Consider the following 23,091-nt stretch of genomic DNA (forward strand, 5'->3'; position numbering starts at 1 on the left):
ATAAAGGAAATGAAGAAGACCCTAGAAGAGCATAAAGAAGACATTGCAAGACTAAACAAAAAAATGGATGATCTTATGGAAATTAAAGAAACTGTTGACCAAATTAAAAAGATTCTGGACACTCATAGTACAAGACTAGAGGAAGTTGAACAACGAATCAGTGACCTCGAAGATGACAGAATGGAAAATGAAAGCATAAAAGAAAGAATGGGGAAAAAATTGAAAAAATTGAAATGGACCTCAGGGAAATGATAGATAATATGAAACGTCCAAATATAAGACTCATTGGTGTCCCAGAAGGGGAAGAAAAGGGTAAAGGTCTAGGAAGAGTATTCAAAGAAATTGTTGGGGAAAACTTCCCAAATCTTCTAAACAACATAAATAGACAAATCATAAATGCTCAGCAAACTCCAAATAGAATAAATCCAAATAAACCCACTCCGAGACATATACTGATCACACTGTTAAACACAGAAGAGAAGGAGCAAGTTCTGAAAGCAGCAAGAGAAAAGCAATTCAACACATACAAAGGAAACAGCGTAAGCCTAAGTAGTGACTACTCAGCAGCCACCATGGAGGCAAGAAGGCAGTGGCACGATGTATTTAAAATTCTGAGGGAGAAAAATTTCCAGCCAACAATACTTTATCCAGCAAAGCTCTCCTTCAAATTTGAGGGAGAGCTTAAATTTTTCACAGACAAACAAATGCTGAGAGAATTTGCTAACAAGAGACCTGCCCTACTGGAGATAATCAAGGGAGCCCTACAGACAGAGAAACAAAGAAAGGACAGAGAGACTTGGAGAAAGGTTCAGTACTAAAGAGATTCGGTATGGGTACAATAAAGGATATTAATAGACAGAGGGGAAAAATATGACAAACATAAACCAAAGGATAAGATGGCTGATTCAAGAAATGCCTTCACGGTTATAACGTTGAATGTAAATGGATTAAACTCCCCAATTAAAAGATATAGATTCGCAGAATAGATAAAAAAAATGAACCATCAATATGTTGCATACAAGAGACTCATCTTAGACACAGGGACACAAAGAAACTGAAAGTGAAAGGATGGGAAAAAATATTTCATGCAAGCTACAGCCAAAAAAAGCAGGTGTAGCAATATTAATCTCAGATAAAATAGACTTCAAATGCAGGGATGTTTTGACAGACAAAGAAGGCCACTACGTACTAATAAAAGGGGCAATTCAGCAAGAAGAAATAACAATCGTAAATGTCTATGCACCCAACCAAGGTGCCACAAAATACATGACAGAAACACTGGCAAAACTAAAGGAAGCAATTGATGTTTCCACAATAATTGTGGGAGACTTCAACACATCACTCTCTCCTATACATAGATCAACCAGACAGAAGACCAATAAGGAAATTGAAAACCTAAACAATCTGATAAATGAATTAGATTTAACAGACATATACAGGACATTACATCCCAAATCACCAGGATACACATACTTTTCTAGTGCTCATGGAACTTTCTCCAGAATAGATCATATGCTGGGACATAAAACAAGCCTCAATAAATTTAAAAAGACTCAAATTATTCAAAGCACATTCTCTGACCACAATGGAATACAATTAGAAGTCAATAACCATCAGAGACTTAGAAGATTCACAAATACCTGGAGGTTAAACAACACACTCCTAAACAATCAGTGGGTTAAAGAAGAAATAGCAAGAGAAATTGCTAAATATAAAGAGACGAATGAAAATGAGAACACAACATACCAAAACCTATGGGATGCAGCAAAAGCAGTGCTAAGGGGGAAATTTATAGCACTAAACGCATATATTAAAAAGGAAGAAAGAGCCAAAATCAAAGAACTAATGGACCAACTGAAGAAGCTAGAAAATGAACAGCAAACCAATCCTAAACCAAGTACAAGAAAAGAAATAACAAGAATTAAAGCAGAAATAAATGACATAGAGAACAAAAAAACAATAGAGAGGATAACTATCACCAAAAGTTGGTTCTTTGAGAAGATCAACAAGATTGACAAGCCCCTAGCTAGACTGACAAAATCAAAAAGAGAGAAGACCCATATAAACAAAATAATGAATGAAAAAGGTGACATAACTGCAGATCCTGAAGAAATTAAAAAAATTAATAAGACGATACTATGAACAACTGTATGGCAACAAACTGGATAATGTAGAGGAAATGGACAATTTCCTGGAAACATATGAACAACCTAGACTGAAGAGAGAAGAAATAGAAGACCTCAACCAACCCATCACAAGCAAAGAGATCCAATCAGTCATCAAAAATCTTCCCACAAATAAATGCCCAGGGCCAGATGGCTTCACAGGGGAATTCTACCAAACTTTCCAGAAAGAACTGACACCAGTCTTACTCAAACTCTTTCAAAACATTGAAGAAAATGGAAAAATACCTAATTCATTTTATGAAGCTAACATCAATCGAATACCAAAACCAGGCAAAGATGTTACAAAAAAGGAAAACTACCGGCCAATCTCCCTAATGAATATAGATGCAAAGATTGTCAACAAAATACTTGCAAATCGAACCCAAAGACACATTAAAAAAATCATACACCATGACCAAGTGGGGTTCATTCCAGGCATGCAAGGATGGTTCAACATAAGAAAATCAATCAATGTATTACAACACATTAACAAGTCAAAAGGGAAAAACCAATTGATCATCTCAATAGATGCTGAAAAAGCATTTGACAAAATCCAACATCCCTTTTTGATAAAAACACTTCAAAAGGTAGGAATTGAAGGAAACTTCCTCAACATGATAAAGAGCATATATGAAAAACCCACAGCCAGCATAGTACTCAATGGTGAGAGACTGAAAGCCTTCCCTCTAAGATCAGGAACAAGACAAGGATGCCCGCTATCACCACTGTTGTTCAACATTGTGCTGGAAGTGCTAGCCAGGGCAATCCGGCAAGACAAAACAAGAAAAGGCATCCAAATTGGAAAAGAAGAAGTAAAACTGTCATTGTTTGCAGATGATATGATCTTATATCTAGAAAACCCTGAGAAATCGACGATACAGCTACTAGAGCTAATAAACAAATTTAGCAAAGTAGCGGGATACGAGGTTAATGCACATAAGTCAGTAATGTTTCTATATGCTAGAAATGAACAAACTGAAGAGACACTCAAGAAAAAGATACCATTTTCAATAGCAACTAAAAAAATCAAGTACCTAGGAATAAACTTAACCAAAGATGTAAAAGACCTAGACAAAGAAAACTACATAACTCTACTAAAAGAAATAGAAGGGGACCTTAAAAGATGGAAAAATATTCCATGTTCATGGATAGGAAGACTAAATGTCATTAAGATGTCAATTCTACCCAAACTCATCTACAGATTCAATGCATCCCAATCAAAATTCCAACAACCTATTTTGCAGACTTGGAAAAGCTAGTTATCAAATTTATTTGGAAAGGGATGATGCCTCAAATTGCTAAAGACACTCTAAAAAAGAAAAACGAAGTGGTAGGACTTACACTCCCTGACTTTGAAGCTTATTATAAAGCCACAGTTGCCAAAACAGCATGGTAGTGGCACAAAGATAGACATATAGATCAATGGAATCGAATTGAGAATTCGGAGATAGACCCTCAGATCTATGGCCGACTGATCTTTGATAAGGCCCCCAAAGTCACTGAACTGAGTCATAATGGTCTTTTCAACAAATGGGGCTGGGAGAGTTGGATATCCATATCCAAAAGAATGAAAGAGGACCCCTACCTCACCCCCTACACAAAAATTAACTCAAAATGGACCAAAGATCTCAATATAAAAGAAAGTACCATAAAACTCCTAGAAGATAATGTAGGAAAACATCTTCAAGACCTTGTATTAGGCGGCCACTTCCTAGACTTTATACCCAAAGCACAAGCAACAAAAGAGAAAATAGATAAATGGGAACTCCTCAAGCTTTGAAGTTTCTGCACCTCAAAGGAATTTCTCAAAAAGGTAAAGAGGCAGCCAACTCAATGGGAAAAAATTTTTGGAAACCATGTATCTGACAAAAGACTGATATCTTGCATATATAAAGAAATCCTACAACTCAATGACAATAGTACAGTAGGCCCAATTATAAAATGGGCAAAAGATATGAAAAGACAGTTCTCTGAAGAAGAAATACAAATGGCCAAGAAACACATGAAAAAATGTTCAGCTTCACTAGCTATTAGAGAGATGCAAATTAAGACCACAATGAGATACCACCTAACACCGGTTAGAATGGCTGCCATTAAACAAACAGGAAACTACAAATGCTGGAGGGGATGTGGAGAAATTGGAACTCTTATTCATTGTTGGTGGGACTGTATAATGGTTCAGCCACTCTGGAAGTCAGTCTGGCAGTTCCTTAGAAAACTAGATATACAGTTACCATTCGATCCAGCGATTGCACTTCTCGGTATATACCCGGAAGATCGGAAAGCAGTGACACGAACAGATATCTGCACGCCAATGTTCATAGCAGCATTATTCACAATTACCAAGAGATGGAAACAACCCAAATGTCCTTCAACAGATGAGTGGATAAATAAAATGTGGTATATACACACGATGGAAAACTACACGGCAGTAAGAAGGAACAATCTCGTGAAACATATGACAACATGGATGAACCTTGAAGACATAATGCTGAGCGAAATAAGCCAGGCACAAAAAGAGAAATATTATATGCTACCACTAATGTGAACTTTCAAAAATGTAAAACAAATGGTTTATAATGTAGAATGTAGGGGAACTAGCAATAGAGAGCAATTAAGGAAGGGGGAACAATAATCCAAGAAGAACAGATAAGGTATTTAACGTCTGGGGATGCCCAGGAATGACTACGGTCTGTTAATTTCTGATGGATATAGTAGGAGCAAGTTCACAGAAATGTTGCTATATTAGGTAACTTTCTTTGGGTAAAGTTGGAACATGTTGGAAGTTAAGCAGTTATCTTAGGTTAGTTGTCTTTTTCTTACTCCCTTGTTATGGTCTCTTTGAAATGTTCTTTTATTGTATGTTTGTTTTCTTTTTAACTTTTTTTTTCATACAGTTGATTTAAAAAAGAAGGGAAAGTTAAAAAAAAAAAAAAGAAAAAGAAAAACAAGGTAAAAAAAGATGTAGTGCTCCCTTGAGGAGCCTGTGGAGAATGCAGGGGTATTCGCCTACCCCACCTCCATGGTTGCTAACATGACCACAGACATAGGGGACTGGTGGTTTGATGGGTTGAGCCCTCTACCACAGGTTTTACCCTTGGGAAGACGGTTGCTGCAAAGGAGAGGCTAGGCCTCCCTATGGTTGTGCCTAAGAGCCTCCTCCCAAATGCCTCCTTGTTGCTTAGATGTGGCCCTGTCTCTCTAGTTAAGCCAACTTGAAAGGTGAAATCACTGCCCTCCCCCCTACGTGGGATCAGACACCCAGGGGAGTGAATCTCCCTGGCAACGTGGAATATGACTCCCGGGGAGGAATGTAGACCTGGCATCGTGGGACGGAGAACATCTTCTTGACCAAAAGGGGGATGTGAAAGGAAATGAAATAAGCTTCAGTAGCAGAGAGATTCCAAAACGAGCCGAGAGATCACTCTGGTGGGCACTCTTACGCACACTTTAGACAACCCTTTTTAGGTTCTAAAGAATTGGGGTAGCTGGTGGTGGATACCTGAAACTATCAAACTACAACCCAGAACCCATGAATCTCGAAGACAGTTGTATAAAAATGTAGCTTATGAGGGGTGACAAGGGGATTGGGAAAGCCATAAGGACCACACTCCACTTTGTCTAGTTTATGGATGGATGAGTAGAAAAATAGGGGAAGGAAACAAACAGACAAAGGTACCCAGTGTTCTTTTTTACTTCAATACTTCAATTGCTCTTTTTCACTCTAATTATTATTCTTGTTATTCTTGTGTGTGTGCTAATGAAGGTGTCAGGGATTGATTTGGGTGATGAATGTACAACTATGTAATGGTACTGTGAACAATCAAAAGTACGATTTGTTTTGTATGACTGCGTGGTATACGAATATATCTCAATAAAATGAAGATTAAAAAAAAAAGACATAATGCTGAGCAAAATAAGCTAGGCACAAAAAGAAAGATATTGTATGTTACCACTAATGTGAATTCTGTGAAAAATGTACAATGTTTTATACTGTAGAATGTAGGGGACCTAGAGATACCAATTAGTGGAGGGGGAATGATAATCTAATAAGAACAGATAAACTATGGAGGGTAATCTCAATGTTATGGGAATGCTCAGGAATGATTATGGTTTGTAAACTTTCTTGGATATAGTAAGATCATGTTGGAAGCAATAGAGTTATTTTAGGTTTTTTTTTTTGCTCTTATTCCTTTGTTTTCTTAGGGGTTGTTAATTTTCTTGGGGTGTGGTAGGAACATGTTGGAAGCAATGTAGTTATTTTAGATTATTTGTTTTTCTTACTCCTCTGTTTGGACATGGTTTATTAATTTTCTTGGGGTATGGTAGGAACATATTGGAAGCAAAGTAGTTATTTTAGGTTATTTGTTTTCCTTAATCCATTGCTTTGTTTGAAATGTTGTGGGGTTTTTTTTGGTTGTTGTTTGCCTGTTTGTTTTTAATTTTTTGATAAACAAAGTTAAAAAATTGAAAAAAAATCAGTAGAAAAATGGGAGTAAAAACTAAATGACAAATAGGGTGGGATGGGGGGATGGTTTGGGTATTCTCTTTTCACTTTTATTTTTTATTCTTATTCTGATTCTTTCTGATGTAAGGAAAATGTTCAGAAATATATTATGGTGATGAACGCATAACTATATGATCATACTGTGAACAGTTGATTGTATACCATAGATGACTGTATGGTTTGTGAATATATTTCAATAAAACTGAATTAAAAAAAATCAGTAGTTACTTTATGGACTAGATATAATAGCTCAGCTATATAATTCTTTCTGCTTCTAGGAGAAAAACTGAGACTATGATAATGATAATGAAATAACTGAAGATAGCAATAATTTATCAATTAATATGCACCCAATTCCATGCCAAGCCCTTTACTTAAGTTCACCCAGTTAATCCTAATAATAACCCTTATGAGATTAAGTGTTATTATTCTCATTTTACAGATAAGGAAACTGAGACGCAGAAAATTTAGGTAACTTGCTTAAGCTACCAAGTGGTAAAACCAATAAACCAACCTAGGTAGTCTGAACCCATATTCCTGTTTTTAAATTTTTTAAATTTCATTTTTAACCATTTAAAACATTTGCCTGGTTCAAACTTGAAAACTATAAAACAAAATACATCCAGAGAGATCTAGCTTTTATCCCTCTCCCTTCTGTTTTCTCCTCTCCTTCCCCCAACCCCAGAGTTAATAATTTTTGTTGTAAAAGATTTTAGTTTATCCTTTTATTGTTGTTTTATGAAAATTTATATAAATATGCTTGTGTATGTGTGTCACCGTATATGTATAAAACTCATGTCCCTTACCAGGATATACTAGAGCCATTTTGTTTGCCTCAATTGAAAAACCTAAAAAGCAATTTTTAATCAGAAACAGATTCATGAGACCAGTCTGGTAAATATATTTCATGTCACTTAACAGATACGTTCCTGAATGCTAAGCTTACATTCCTGTCCCCTCTTCAGCATTTTACTTTCCGCCTCATACTTGGGGTGTTTGACTTCTATGGAAAGATAAGACAGACTCTCACACTCTGCCTTGAGTGAAAATGCTTATCTAAAAAAAAACTTGGATCAGATGCTGTTTAAGCAGGCTAGCTTATAAAATTGGAATCCAACTTATAAGTCTGCTGTTTTTTCTCTATAGTGGAAGGGAAAATAATAATAGTTACTGGATTTCGGTTTCATTTGCTTAAAAGAAAATAGGTGTGAGCTGGTTAGTGTTCCTACAGTCTGAGGTTTTCTAGACTTTACAGTGTGCCTGCTCCCAGAGGTTTGGTATTTCTGAAACCATGCCAAGGGCCAGATTTCACTGCCTCTGCTTTTATATCTCTTTGTCTAGAGTCTTCTGTCTCATCTGTTTGGTAAATATGTGTTAGTTTCCTAGGGTTGCTTAGGAACTGGGTAGGTTAAAAAAACATAAATTTATTCTTTCACATTTCTGGAGGCCATAAGTCCAAAATCAAGATGTCAAGGCTGTGCTCCCTCTAGCTGTTCTCGAAGAGATTCTATTCTCTGCCTCTTCCAGCTTCTAGTGGCTGTTGGCATTCTTTGGGTTGCAGCCCCATCACTCCAGTCTCTGCCTCTGTGGTCACATTGCCTTCTCTTCTGTTTGTCTCAAATCTCCTTGTGCCTTTCTCTTATAAAGACATTGGGTTCAGGGCCCACCCAGATAATCTGGGATGATCTTTTCATTTCAAGATCCTTAATTTAATTTACATTTGCAAAGAATCAAAGAAGGTAACATTCACAGATCCCTGGAGTTAGGACGTGGACATATCTTTTGGGAACCACCATTCAATGTACTACAATGTGTCCAGGCTACTTAGGAAACTATACAGAACAGATTTTCATAAGCGGTTATGTTAAGTATGAAGACAGGACATTATACATTTATGTTATGTGATTAGATGTTGTGTCATTATTAAGCCCAATGCATGTTTTTGAGTCAGTTGATTTTTTTATAAAGAGTATAGACCTAAGTTTGAATTTTTCTTGCTGGTGCATTCCCCTGTAGTGCCTACAACACTAGTGGATTTTTTTTTATGTTTTAAGAGTTTTAAATACCTTGTATTCTTACTCACCCTATCACCTGGAAAATAATGAAATGTTTTAGGAGGTTGAGAAATACCTCTATTATTTCTTTCCAGATCTAAGGTAGGATAATCCACAGCACTGTCTTTTCCTGAAGACAGTAGTTTCACACAATTTTAAATCACCACCACCACTTAACCACTGGCTCATTAAAGGCACTCTAGTAATTTGTAGAAACGCACATATAGTGCCTGAAGAGCAGTTTGTCCCCCAAAATGGTGATTTAGTGCCTCCTGCTGGCCTCCTAGGACACTGAGGTCTGTGTAAAACATGTTAAAAGCGTTATTTAATAAACCGTCAGTTTTTCTTTCCTGTAGACTTAGCTCCCAATTAACTTTAATTAACTAAGGTTCTTGGTAGGAAATTAATTTTCTTGCCACCTGGCCATCAGCATGTTTAAGGTAGGTTTCTTTCTCCACTTTGCTCAGGTAATACTACTAATTGTAAATCTTTCCTAAGTGAAACTATCAAACAATTGCAGAGTTGTTCCTGCAAACTAGTACATGGAATGAGCCCTTATTTCATTTAAATGGCATCATTTGATTATTTGATCATATAATACTATGCTCTGTGAAAATGCTGTCAGTTTAAAGAGACATTGTTTAAATTAAGAATTATTTGTTTTATTACATGAAAATGTATTCCCTCATTGTTTAGACATCAGCTGGGCCTTCATCATTGAAATCGTTGCCAGTTTAGCTAAGAACTGATAGTAGACTTTTGTTCTGTTGTTGAAAAGGCAGAATTACAAAGCTGAGGCTACCAAGCCATATAAGTCATGTTTCCAGACTGGTCAGCACATTTCTATGCCCTTAGTTATACAGGTACCTTTTAACCACACGGTAACAGGACATTAAACTTGAGATGGATCTCATTCCCATATTGGTGGTACCTAATTGTACATAGAGTGAAGAAAATAGACTATAGGGAATCTCCTTGTTTCCACAAGTCCAAGTTGTAACTGGACCCACATCCAGCTACCTGTGGTCTTTGAACTTTCCACACAGCTAGGGCTCCCTCACTAGGGTTGGGGTTAGGAGTCACACTGGAAACCTCTTGGCTGCCACAATAGACATATTCCTATCTTCCTCACCTGTGAGTTTACTGATATCAATGAAAACTGATAAAACAGATAACAGGTTAAATAAGAAAATAAGACTAATAACATTTTTAGAAGTTCTAAGTACAAAGATATCAACTAGAGTAAACTACAAACCTTCTTAAATATCAAAAATATAAATAAAAGAGCAAAGAATACATATGTATTATGTTACAGGTCTTATGTAGAGAAACATAAGACCTGTAACATAATACAAATAATTATCAAATATGACATAGTTGAGAACAAATGCATGAGTCATACCAATAAATATGAATGAGCTTTAAAATCTATTAAAGAAAAAGATGTTCATGTTGACTCATAAAATAAGACCCAACTATATGCTGTATGCAAGAGCACACCTAAAACCACCTATTCAGGAAGGCTAAAAATAGATGTTGTTCTAGTTTGCTAATGCTGCCAGAATGCAAAACACCGGAAATGGATTGGCTTTTATAAAAGGGGCTTTATTTGGTTACACAGTTATGGTCTTAAGGCCATAAAGTGTTCAAGGTAATGCACTGACAGTCAGGTACCTTCACTGGAGGATGGCCAATGGCATCTGAAAAACCTCTGTTAGCTGGGAAGGCACGTGGCTGGCGTCTGCTCCAGAGTTCCTCTCTCAGCTCCTGTGCATTCTTCAAAGTGTCCCTCTTGGCTGTAGCTCCTCTTCAAAACGTCACTCTCAGTTGTTCTTCAAAATGTCACTCACAGCTGCACTTAGTTCCTTCTAACTTCTAAGTGGGGTAACACTTCCATGGAAATCATCCAATCAGAGTCATCACCCACAGTTGGGTGGGGCACATCTCCATGGAAACACTCAAAGAATTACAATCTAATCAACACTGGTAGGTCTGCCCACAGAAGATTACATCAAAGATAATGGAGTTTTGGGGGACATAATACATCCAAACAGGCACATTCCATCCCTAGACCCCAAAACGACATTATCTTTCCATATACAAAATACATTCACCGCATCACAATATCACAAAAACATAAATCATTTCAATAACAGTAAATATGTACAGGATCCCATCAGAATCAATTACAGATGTAATCAGTCTTAAGGCATGAGTCCCCTCTAGCTGTGGATCTGTGAAACTTTGAACAAGTTATTGCTTCCAGTATACAAAGGAGGGACATTCATAGGATAAACATTTCATTGCCATAAGGAGAAACAGTATGTAAAACAGGGTTAACAGGACCAAAACAGTTCCTAAAACCTGCAGGACAAACTCCATTAGATTTCAAAGTCTGAGTGTCATTAACAGAACAACGTTGCATCCTTGTGGCTTGAAAGAGCAGGAGTCTAACCCATCCTAAGGGCCTTTTTGGCAGCCCTTTCCTCTTCAAACGCTGGGGTGAGTTCTCCAACATATCCACACATCAGGGAGACCACCTTCTTGGCCTCAAACATCAGGGCAGCACCCAGATTCCCTTCCTTCTCCAGGGCACATGCTCAACCCCTTCAGAACACTGGGGTGGTGGCCAGGCTCTCCCCAGTCCCCTGGGAATTTGCTCCACCCTCTTTGGGGCCTGGGGTGGCAAAACTTTTCCGGAGTATGGAAGTGGAAGGCCCACCCTCGACCTCCGAGGCAAACTCACCCTTTCCATGCATGTGGGCCACTCCACTCTCCCAGCCCAAGGCCTCTTGACTTCAGACCTCAACCTCCATGGCTTTGTCTTGGAAGAAATTTCTCCTTCAGTATGTTCCTTGTCTGTCCCCTCCAGTCCAAAACGGCAGCATCTCCGTCTATAGAGATCTCGCAAAAGTTCTGTTGGCTTTGCATGAAGCACACGGGTCAAAGCCATCAGACAATAGGACTTCCCACAAATCCTTTCTGGAAAACTCTGTCTCCAATTTTGGGTTGTACTGGAATGGCAGTCGGGTTCCATGTTTGGTTAAATCCTTAAGTTGGGCTGAAGCTTCTGGGCTTCCACCCCCTGGAAGCCCGGAATTTTCCAAACCATCAGTTTCTGGTTTCTTTGAAACCAAGAGCTCATTTCTCAGCTTATCTCTGTCCTCTCTCACTTCACTATAAGTTGCAAGTAAAAGCCAGGCTACTTCTTCTATAGTTTGCTTGGAGATCTCATCAGCTAAATATTCCAGGTCATAGCTTTCAAATTCTGCCTTCCATCCAGCGCCAGGACACAATTTTGCCAAATTCTCTGTCACTTTAAAACAAGGATCACCTTTCTTCCAGTTTGCAACATCACATTCATCATGTCTGCTCAAGGCCTCATCAGAAGTATCTTTAGAGTCCATATTTCCACAGTCTCTTCAAAGCAGTTTAGGCCTTTTCTGTCAAGCTCCTCACAATTCTTCCAGAATCTTCCCCTTATCCATTTAAAAAGCTGTTTCAACATATTTGGTATTTGCAAACTCAGCAGCACCAGCACCCCACTTCTCTGGTACCAAAATCCATTCTAGTTTGCTAATGCTGCCAGAATGCAAAATACCAGAGGTGGATTGGCTTTTATAAAAGCGGTTTATTTGGTTGCACAGTAGAGTCTTAAGGCCATAAAGTGTCCAAGGTAATGCATCAACAATCAGGTACCTTCACTGGAAGATGGCCAGTGACATCCGGAAAACCCTGTTAGCTAGGAAGGCACATGGCCAGCATCTGCTCCAAGTTCTGGTTTAAAAATGGCTTTCTCCCAGGATGTTCCTCTCTAGGCTTCAGCTTCTTGGGGCAAACTCTGGGCTAGTACCTCCAAAGCATCATCAAAACTCTGCTTTCAATGGCTGACTTCAAAATAACTCTGTAAGCTGAAGCTCCTCTCTCAGTTCTAGTGCGTTCTTCAAGGTGTCCCTCTTGGCTGTAGCTCCTCTTCAAAATGTCACTCTCAGTTGCTCTTCAAAATGTCACTCACAGCTGCACTGAGTTCCTTCTGTTTGTCAGCTCATTTATATGGCTCCAGTGATTTAATTTAGACCCACCTGAATGGGTGGGGTAACACTTCTATGGAAATTATCCAGTCAGAGTCATCACCCACAGTTGGGTGGGGCGCATCTCCACAGAAACACTCAAAGAATTATGATCTGATCAACACTAGTACGTCTGCCCACAGAAGATTACATCAAAGATAATGGAGTTTTGGGAGATATAATACATGCAAACTGGCACAGGTAGACAAAGATATATCAGGCAAATGGAAACAAAAACAGCAGGGGTAGTGATCCTGATATCTGACAAAGTGGAATTTAAGTTCCAAAGACAAAGGAGACTTTTTAATGCTTAAAGCTAAAATTCTCCATGAAGATATGGTACTTATGAATATTTATGCACCAAATAACACAGCAAACACTTTCATGAAGCTAAAACTATAGGAGATACAAGGAGATGTATATAGAAACGCATTAATCATAAGCGACTTAAAAAGACCTTACAGTCTCAGACAAATTAAGTAAATAAAAAATAAATGAGTAGGTAGAGGATCTAAATAACATAAGCATTAAGGTAGATATGATAGTTAATATATATATTAAACTCTACCTTGATAATAGAAATTATAGTGAATACACCTTCACAAAATTTGGTCATATATTACACAGTCACAAAATTTGATCATATATTAAGTCTCAAAGAAAACATCATAATTTCCGCTAAGTAGAAATATTATAAATAATATTCTGATAACAGTGCAGTAAAATCAAGAATTACTAATAAAAACAGAAAACTCCTTTCACTTGGAAATTTAAAAACTTTCTATTAATCACCTCTTGGGTAAAAGTGGGAAATACAAACTGAAATTACAGATTTATAACAAAAGTAATGACAGAGGATTGTGGGAAGATGTTGGAGTAGATAGCTCCAGAATTCAGTCCTTCCACCAGAACAACTATTAAACTGGCAGGAATCATCTGAAACAACTATTTGAAACTCTGGAGGCCAGAACACTGTACATAATCCAAGGAAGAAAGAAAAGAAGAGGCTGGTAAATTTTGGTAAACACTAATAAATTGCTCTCTCTGCATTGCAGTTACGAGTGCCCATCCCCCATGCTCACAGCAGACCACCATGGAATCCAGACACTGGCTAGCTCACTGGTGACAAAAAGTGACATAGAAATCCTCTTGCCCAAGAGCAAGGGTGAGCACAGCCAATTGCTGATCACAGCTTTTGATTAGCGACTTAAGATTGCTGGGGCCCGGCTCTGAGAGCTGCCACTGTTCCAACCTACCCTGGACAAAAATGGTAGTGGATGAGACTTAAAGTTGGTATGGTTCATCACGGCTGCAGGGAAGGGCTACATTTGCTGGGCAGGACACAAAAGCTCAGTTTTGGGGAGTCATAAAAGAAAACTCCTGACACTCTTCCTGATCCCCTCTATAGGGCACTTGGGAGCAGGTCTGTGCCCCCTCTTGTGTCCCTGGCCTTGTTTCGGCTGGGAAATACTGACTTGGAAAGCTCCTCTTGGGTGTGCCCCCCCCTCAGAATTTGCCCTTCAGGCAAAAGCAGCTTGAGACAACCAAAGAAACTATAGAAAGTGACAGCCTAGGGAAAAAGCTTGTCTGCTTTAAACACCCAGAAGACAGAGGTCTGTCTCCTGGGAGAAGAAAGTAGTATTCAAACTCCTATAAACAGGGGGACTCCAAAACGACTAACAAGGACAAACCAGGACAAGACACAGACCAAGAGGACCCTGCAAACGACATTCACCTTGGACGCACCTTCCAGATTAGGAGGGCTGAAGCTCAGGAAAATGTCCTATCACCAGATGATTATAAAATCAAGAAACTGACATCTCAGGGAATAAATCTATAATATTAAAATATACAATGTGCCACAAAACAGTGGAAAACAAAGAAACAGGAAATTATGCCCATCCAGAAGAAGAGGATGAAAATCCAGAAAATGCCAGTGAAGAAGACGAGAATGTGAACATACCAAAGACTTTTAAAAAAATGATCTTAAAAATGTTCAAGGAGATGAAGGAAAATACAGAGAAAGAAGTTAAGAATATCAGGAACACGATGAATGAGCAATATGAGAATCTGAGTAAACAGAAATTTTAAAAAGAAACCGCACAGAATTACTGAAGTTGAAGACCACAGTAACTGAAATGAAAAATTTCCCAGGAGGGTTTCAGCAGCAGATTGGAACTGGCAGAAGAAAGGAACACCAAGTTGAAGACAAGAAAGTTAAAATGAGTCAGGCTGAGTTGCTGAAAGAAAAAAAGAATTGTAAAAAGCAAAAAGAGCTAAAGACATTTCTGGGAGACCAGAAGTGTACCAATATGCACGTTTTGGGAGTTCCAGAAGGAGAAAAGAGATTGAGAAAGGGACAGAAGGAATATTCAAAGAAATAATCAAGGAGAACAACCCAAATTTAGTAAAAGAAGTGAATATGCACATCCAATAAGCCCAGAAAACACCAAACAGGATAAATATGAAGAAAAATATACCCCATGAAATACTGATCAAATTATTTAATGCAAAGTCCAAGGAGAGGGTTCTGAAAGATGCAAGAGCAAAGTGATGTGTTACGTACAAGGGAGTCCCAATTAGATTGAGTGCCAAGTTCTCATCAGAAACCATGAGGGCAAGAAGGCAGTGGGTTGAAATACTTAAAGTGCTGAAGGAAAACAACTGCCAGCCAAGAATTTTACATACAGTGAGACTTTATTTCAAAAATAAGGGAGAGATTAAGACATTCTCAGATAAGCAAAAGATGAGGGAGCTCATCACCATTAGATCTGTCCTTCAGGCAATACTAAAGGGAGTTCTTCAGACTGAAAGGAGAGGACACTAGGTAGTGGTTCAAAGTAGCATAAAGAAATAAAGACCTCTGGGAAAGGTAACCATTTGGGTTACTATAAATGACAATATCATTGTATTGTATTGATTGGTATATAGCGCTACTTCTTATTTCTTACAAGTGCTAAAATGCAAATGCATAAAAAATAAGGTTGAATTTTTGGTTTTGTACATACAATGTACAAATATGTAAGTGGTAACAAGTACAAAAAAAGGTGGGGGGCGGAGGAATATAGGAAAGGGGTCAGTGTATGCTATTGAAGTGAAGTTAAGTATTAAACCAAATACAATAGTTATATATTTAAGATGTTAAATTTTAACCCCATGGTAATCACAAAGAAAATATATGGAAACTTATATCCAGATAGAAAAGAGAAGGCACTCACTATGGTACAACACACAAAAAATCAAATAAATATAAAAGTAGGCATTAATGGAAGAACTGAAGGAGCAAAAAGGTATAAGACTTACAAAAGCTAAATAACAAAAAGGCAGAAGAAAGTCTTGTAGTGCCTTTAAAATAAATAGATTAAACTTTCCAGTCAAAAGGCAGAGATAGGCAGAATGGGTATAAAAGCATAACCAACAATGTGCTGTCCACAAAACACTCACCTTAAAGTCAAAACTACAAGTAGGTTGAAAGTGAAAGGATGGAAAAATATATATACCATACAAGTAGTAACCAAAAGAGAGTTGGGATGACTGTACTAATCTCGGATAAAACAGACTTCAAGTCAAAAACAGTAACAAGGGACAAAGACTGTGCTTCTATACTGATAAAGGGGTGAATTCAACAAGAAGATATAACAGATATAAATATATGCACCTCACAGCAGAACCCAAAAATATATGAAGCAAATACTAACTGATTTAAAGGGAGAAATTGGCTGTGCTACGTTAATAGTAGAAGACTTTAACATACCACCCTCAATAATGAATAGAACATCCAGTCAGAAGATCAATAAGGAAATAAAAGACTTGAATGATACCCTACACCAGCTAGACTTAACAGATATATATATATAGCACATTTCACCCAACAACAATAGAATACATATTCTTCTCAAGTGCGCATGGGTCATTCTCCAGGGTAAACTATATATTAGGTCACAAAACAAGTCCAATAAATTTAAAAATATTGAAACCACAACTGAATGAAGCTAGAAATCAGTAACAGAGGAAGAAATGGAAAATTTACAAATTTATGGAAATTAAACATCATACTGGTAAGCAAACAATGAGGTGAAGAGGAAATCATAAGGGAAATTAGGAAATACCTTGAGGTGAATGAAAATCAAAATAGAACATACCAAAACTTATGGGATGCAGTGAAGGCAGTGCTGAGAGGGAAACTGTAGCTTTAAATGCTTACATTTAAAAACAAAGACATCAAATCAGAGACCTAACCTCAAAACTGGAAGAACTGAAAAGAGAAGAGCAAACTAAATCCAATGTGAGCAGAAGGAAGGAAATAACAAAGATTAGAGCAGAAATAAATGAAATAGAGAACAAAAAAACAATAGAGAGAATCACCAAAACCAAAAGTTAGTTATTGGAAAAGATCATTAAAATTGACAAAACTTTAGCTAGACTGACAAAGAAAAAAAGGGACAAGATAGAAATAACAAAAATCAGAAATGAAAAGAAAGGCATTGCTACTGACCCTGCTGAAATAAAAAGGACTATAAAAGGATACTATGAAGAACTCTGTGCTAGTAAATTAGGCTACATGAAATGAACAAATTCTTAGAAACATGCAAACTACCTACACTGACTCAAGAAGAAATAGATCCCAACAAAGGGATTACTAGTAAGGAGATTTAATCAGTAATCCAAAAAGCTCCTGACAGGATCAAGATCAGATGTTTTCTTAGGGGAATTGTCCCAAACATTCCAAGAAGACTTAACTCCAATTCTGTTCAAACTCTCCCCAAAAATTGAAGAGGCAAGAACACTCCTTAACTCATTCTACAAGGCCAACATCACCCTAATAGCAGAGCCAGGTAAAGATACCACAAGAAAAGAAAATTATAAACCTAATCTCTTATGAATATAGATACAAAAATCATCACCAAAATACTAGCAAACCAAATCCAACAGTATATTAAAAGAATTGTACACCATGATCAAATGGGATTTATCACTAGTATGAAAGGCTGGTTCAACATAAGAAAATCAATTAATGTAATACACCACATTAACAGAATAAAGGGCACCCCTTCTTGATAAAAACACTTAGTATACTATGGAATAGAAGGAAACTTCTCAGCATGATAAAGGACATATATGAAAAACTGACAGCTAACAGTCTAATTAGTGATGAATGACTGAAAGCTTTTCAGGAACAAGACAAGGATGCCCATTGGCCCCACTGTTATTTAGCATAGTACTGGATGTTCTTACCAGAGCAATTAGGAAAGAAAAAGAAAGAAAAGGCATCCAAATTGAAAGGAAGAAGTAAAACTTTCCCTATTTCCAGATGACATGATCCTTTATACAGAATCCGTAAAACTCTACAACTAGCTCTTAGAGCTAATAAATGAATTCAGCAAAGTGGGGGGTACAAGAACAACACCCAGAATTCAGTAATATTTCTGTATACAAGCAACAGAAAGTCAGAACAAGAATTCAAGAAAAAAAAATTCCATTCACAATGGCAACTAAAATAATCAAATATCTAGGAATTAATCTAACTAAGGATGTAAAGGACTTTCACACAGAAAGCTGTAAAACATTGGTAAAAGAAATTAAAGAAGACCTAAATAAATGGAAGGAAATTCTGTATTCATGGATTGGAAGACCAAATATCATTAAAATGTCAATACTATCTAAAACAATTTATAGATTCAATGCAATCCCAGACAAAATTCCAACAGCCTTCTTTGCAGAAATGGACAAGTCAGTCATCAGATTTATAAGGAAGGGTAAAGGTCTCCAAATAGCTAAGCCAATTGAAAAAGAAGAATTTAAGTTGAAGGACTCACACTACCCAATGTTATAACTTACTACAAAGCCACAGTTATCAAAACAGCATGGTTCTGACACAAGGACAGATGTATAAACCAATGGAATCAAAATGAGACCCCAGACAATATCATCCTTTACCCTGTATTCTGATTTACCTTGGTCCTAACCCCTTGGTCCTAACCAGATTAGCTTCATTCATATCTCTAATTGAAGCCCGATCTCTTTTTCAGCTTCTTTAACTGTTGCTCTATGAAGGAGTGCTGACTATCAGAGCTGCAGAACTCTAACTCTTGGTATCAGTGTCACACAGATACCCAGAGTTCCAGGGAGCTACCAGGTTGTACACAAAGAGCACAGCATCTCAAAATTTAGAAATAACAATTAAAATTCAGGAATATGTGTGACTGCTGTAAGAGCTTAACAATCTATGGCCAACTGATTTTTGACAAGGGGGAAGAGATCGCACCATTGGGAAATAATAGTTTCTTCAACAAATGGTGCCAGGAAAATTGGATCTCCATTTGCAAAAAAGCAAAAACAAAAACTAGATACCCATATACACAAAAAAGGAAGGTGGACCCCTACCTCACACCATATATAAAAATCAACTCAAAATGGATAAAAACCTAAGAATAATAGCCAGAAGTATAAAACTAGAAGAAAACATAGGGAAGCATCTTCAGGACCTTGCGATGGGCAATGGTTTCTTAAACTTTACACCCAAAGCTCAAGCAACAAAAGAAAAACTAGACGAGTGGGACCTCATCAAAATTTTAAAAACTTGTTCTCAAAGGACTTTATCATGAAAGTGAAAAGACAGCCTACTCAATGGGAGAAAATACTTGGAAACCACATACTCAGTAAATGTTTCATATCCAGAATATATAAAGAAATCTTTCAATTTAGTAACACAAAGGCAAATCAATTTTAAAAAATGGGCAAAAGATTTGAATAGATGTCTCTCAAAAGAAAATATACTAATGGCCAAAAAGCACATGAAAAGATGTTCAACATTGTTAATCATCAGGGAAATGCAAATCAAAACCACAATAACTTAACCATTTCACACCTATTAGAAGGGCTCCTATTAAAAACACAGAAAATAGCAACTTTTGGAGAGGATGTGGATAAATAGGACCACTCATGCATTGCTAGGGGCAATGTAAAATAGTGCAGCCAGTGTGAAAGACACTTTGATGGTTCCTCAGAAAGTTAAGTATAGAATTACCATATGACCCGGCAGTTCCACTGCTAGATATATACCCAAAGGTATTGAAAGCAGGGACTTGAACAGACATTTGCACACTGATGTTCATAGCGGCATTTTTCTCAATTGCCAAAAGATAGAAGCAACCCAAGTGTCCATCAACTGATGAATGGATAAACAAAATGTGGTTTATATATGCAATGGAATATTATTCAGCCATAAAAAGGAACAAAGTTCTGATACGTGCTACAAGATGGATGAACGTTGAAGACATGATGTTGAGTGAAATAAGTCAGACACAAAAGGATCTCACTGATACAAAATAGAATATGCAAACTCATAGAGTCAGAATCTAGAATAAATGTTATCGGGATGTGGTGAGGATTGGGAATGGGATGTTAGGCTTAAAATGTACAGGCTTCCTATTGGGAGTGATGGAAGTGTTTTGGTTAGGGATGGTAGTACAACCTTGGGAACATAATTAACAGCAATGAAACATTTGTCTGAATAGTTAAAAGAGGAAGTGTTAGGTTGTATATAGTAATAGAATAAAATTTTTTCAAAGAAATCCATGAAGCTGCACTGCACAAGCAGTGATTCCTAAGTTGAATCATCAACAGTAGTTAATGGTACAATTATAAAAATGTGCTGTCATAATTGTAACAAATGTTTCACATCAATGCAGGGTGTTAGTGGTGGGGCTTTGTGAGGAAGTCCTGAATTTTGTGCATGATTGTTCTGCAAAACCACAACTTCTCTCATAAAAAATAAAAATAATAACAAAAACATTACATTTCAGATGCTTACTCCATGTCATAAGTTATAACATGAGAAGAAAGAAGCAAGCATTGTTCAACCCACTATTGATAAATTTTTTTTCAAAGGAATAGAGCACTTTAATTCTCAATGTTTCTAATATTTTAATTACAGTATACTAACACATATTAGATTTACTACTTTTCCTTTTTTCTATACACTTACAGCAAACAATAAGAGAGTCTCTAATGTTTTGACAAAAAAATGTATAAAGGTCACAGAACATTTATGATTTTCCCCATTAATTATTAAGATCGCTTCATTTGAAAAACTGAATAAAATGGATAATTTCCTATGGAAATATAGATTTCCAAAATTGACCCCATTAGAGGTATAAAACTTAAGGTGATCATTTTCCATAGAAGAACTAGAAAAAGATATTAAGGAGCTATCCTACAAAAAAAGCACCAGTTTTTTTTTCCGGAGCATTGGAAAGGAAGGAAAATGTCCTAAAGCTTTTTATGAAGCATGTATAATAGTGATACCTAAATATGATAGAAAGAATACCAAAAAAAGAGATAACTGTAAATCAATATCACTCACAAATATGATGCAAAAATATTAAATATTAGCAAACAGAGTATAATACCGCATTAAGAAAATACTCCTTGACAAACTAGCTTTCATTCCAGAAATTTAAGCTTGTTTTGGGATTAGGAAATCCACTAATGTCATACAGCATATTAATAAGCCTAAGGGAAAAATATATAATTATCTCCATATATGCTGCAGGAGCCTTTAAGAAAATTCACCACCTATTCGTGATTAAAAAAAAAAAAAAAACACTAAAGGGATTTGGAACAGTGAGATAACTTCCTTAACATTATAAAATATATGTACCTTAGTCTTAAACCCAGGATCTTATTTAATGGAGAAGCACTGAAGGCATGTCACTAATTTCAGGAAGAAAGCAAAGATGCCCATAATCTCCATTACTATTCAGTGTATTAGTAGTGATATTAGCCAGTGCAATTAAACAAGAGAAACCAATTAGAGACATAAGAATAGGTAAAGAAGACACAAATTCATCTGTTTTCAGATGATATAGTGGTATATTTGGAAAACCATAGAGAATTGATGATAAAACTAACTCAAGCAATAAAATAATTCAGTAAGGTAGCAGAACATGAAGTTGACACACAAAATCAATAGCTTTTATAACCAGTTAAAGAATATAAACATGCCTGGGGCATATCAGTAGTGATAAAAATTAACGAAATGCTCAAAAATAGATAGGTTATGTTTATAGAACATAGGCACCAACCTGAAAAAGCTCCCAATGGCCAAAGATGGAACAATTTTTTAATACTTTATCTTTTTATTATGGAAATTCACAAATACATACAAAAGAGGAGAGGATAATAAGATAAACTCTCATGTTCCCATGATCACATTTCAAAAATGATCAACTTTTTGCTATTACTTTTTCATTAATTCCCCAAATACATTTTGTTTTTCTGGAATATTTTAAAGGAAATCCCAGACATCATCTTGTATCAACCGTAAGTACTTAGAGGTTATATCTAATGGATAAGTATCTAAAAAAACAATACAGTTATCACAACCAACACTGTTAAGGAAAATATCCATAACATTCTTTGATATCCAATTCATATTGTTTTCACTGATTATGTCAAAAATGTGATTTTACAATTAGTTTATTCAAATAATGGTCTAATCAAGTTCCACATATTGCCTTTGGCATTTTTAAGCATTTTTTCTTTCTTTTTGTTAGTGTAATTGTAGGTTTATAGAAAAGTCATGCAGAAAGTAGAGTTCCCATAAACACATACACACACACACACACACACACACACACACACACACAGTTTTCCCTATTACTAACATTTTGTATTAGTGTGTTATCTTTAATGAAATGATATTATAATTATACTATTAACTGTAGTCCATAGTTTACATTAGGGTTTACTGTATTATACAGTTCTTTGGGGGGTTTTTTTAAGATTTTTATTCTAGTAACATATATACAACCTAAAATTTCCTATTTTAACCACTTTCAAATATACAATTCAGTGGTGTTAATTCCTTTCACATTGTTGTGGTACCATCATCACCATCCATTAGCAAGACTTTTGCATCACCCTAAACAGAAGCTCTGTATAGTTGTAACAATTTGAGCAACAGAATAAATAACGATAGTACTGGATTATAACTTAAAAGGGTAAAATATCCATGAGTCAATGATGGTATAAATAAATAAATGGAGGAGAAAGTACAGATTGTTCTTACTGAGAAATTCCAATTAATGAATTTTGAAGGAGTGAGGGAAATAGAAAATCACCAGTAGAATACTACAGTAGTAATTGTTGCAGGCAAGATAGCCACCAATGGATGCTAAAATTAGTCCATGACAGTTTGAGGAGAATCAGGTTATTCTTATAGCCTTATAGTATCTCCCGATATATCCCCTGATATGATGAACTGAGAAGACAGCACCACTTCTGTAGTATCC

The sequence above is a fragment of the Choloepus didactylus genome, chromosome X (assembly GCF_015220235.1).
Source record: "Choloepus didactylus isolate mChoDid1 chromosome X, mChoDid1.pri, whole genome shotgun sequence".
In the NCBI taxonomy this organism is placed as follows: domain Eukaryota; kingdom Metazoa; phylum Chordata; class Mammalia; order Pilosa; family Megalonychidae; genus Choloepus; species Choloepus didactylus.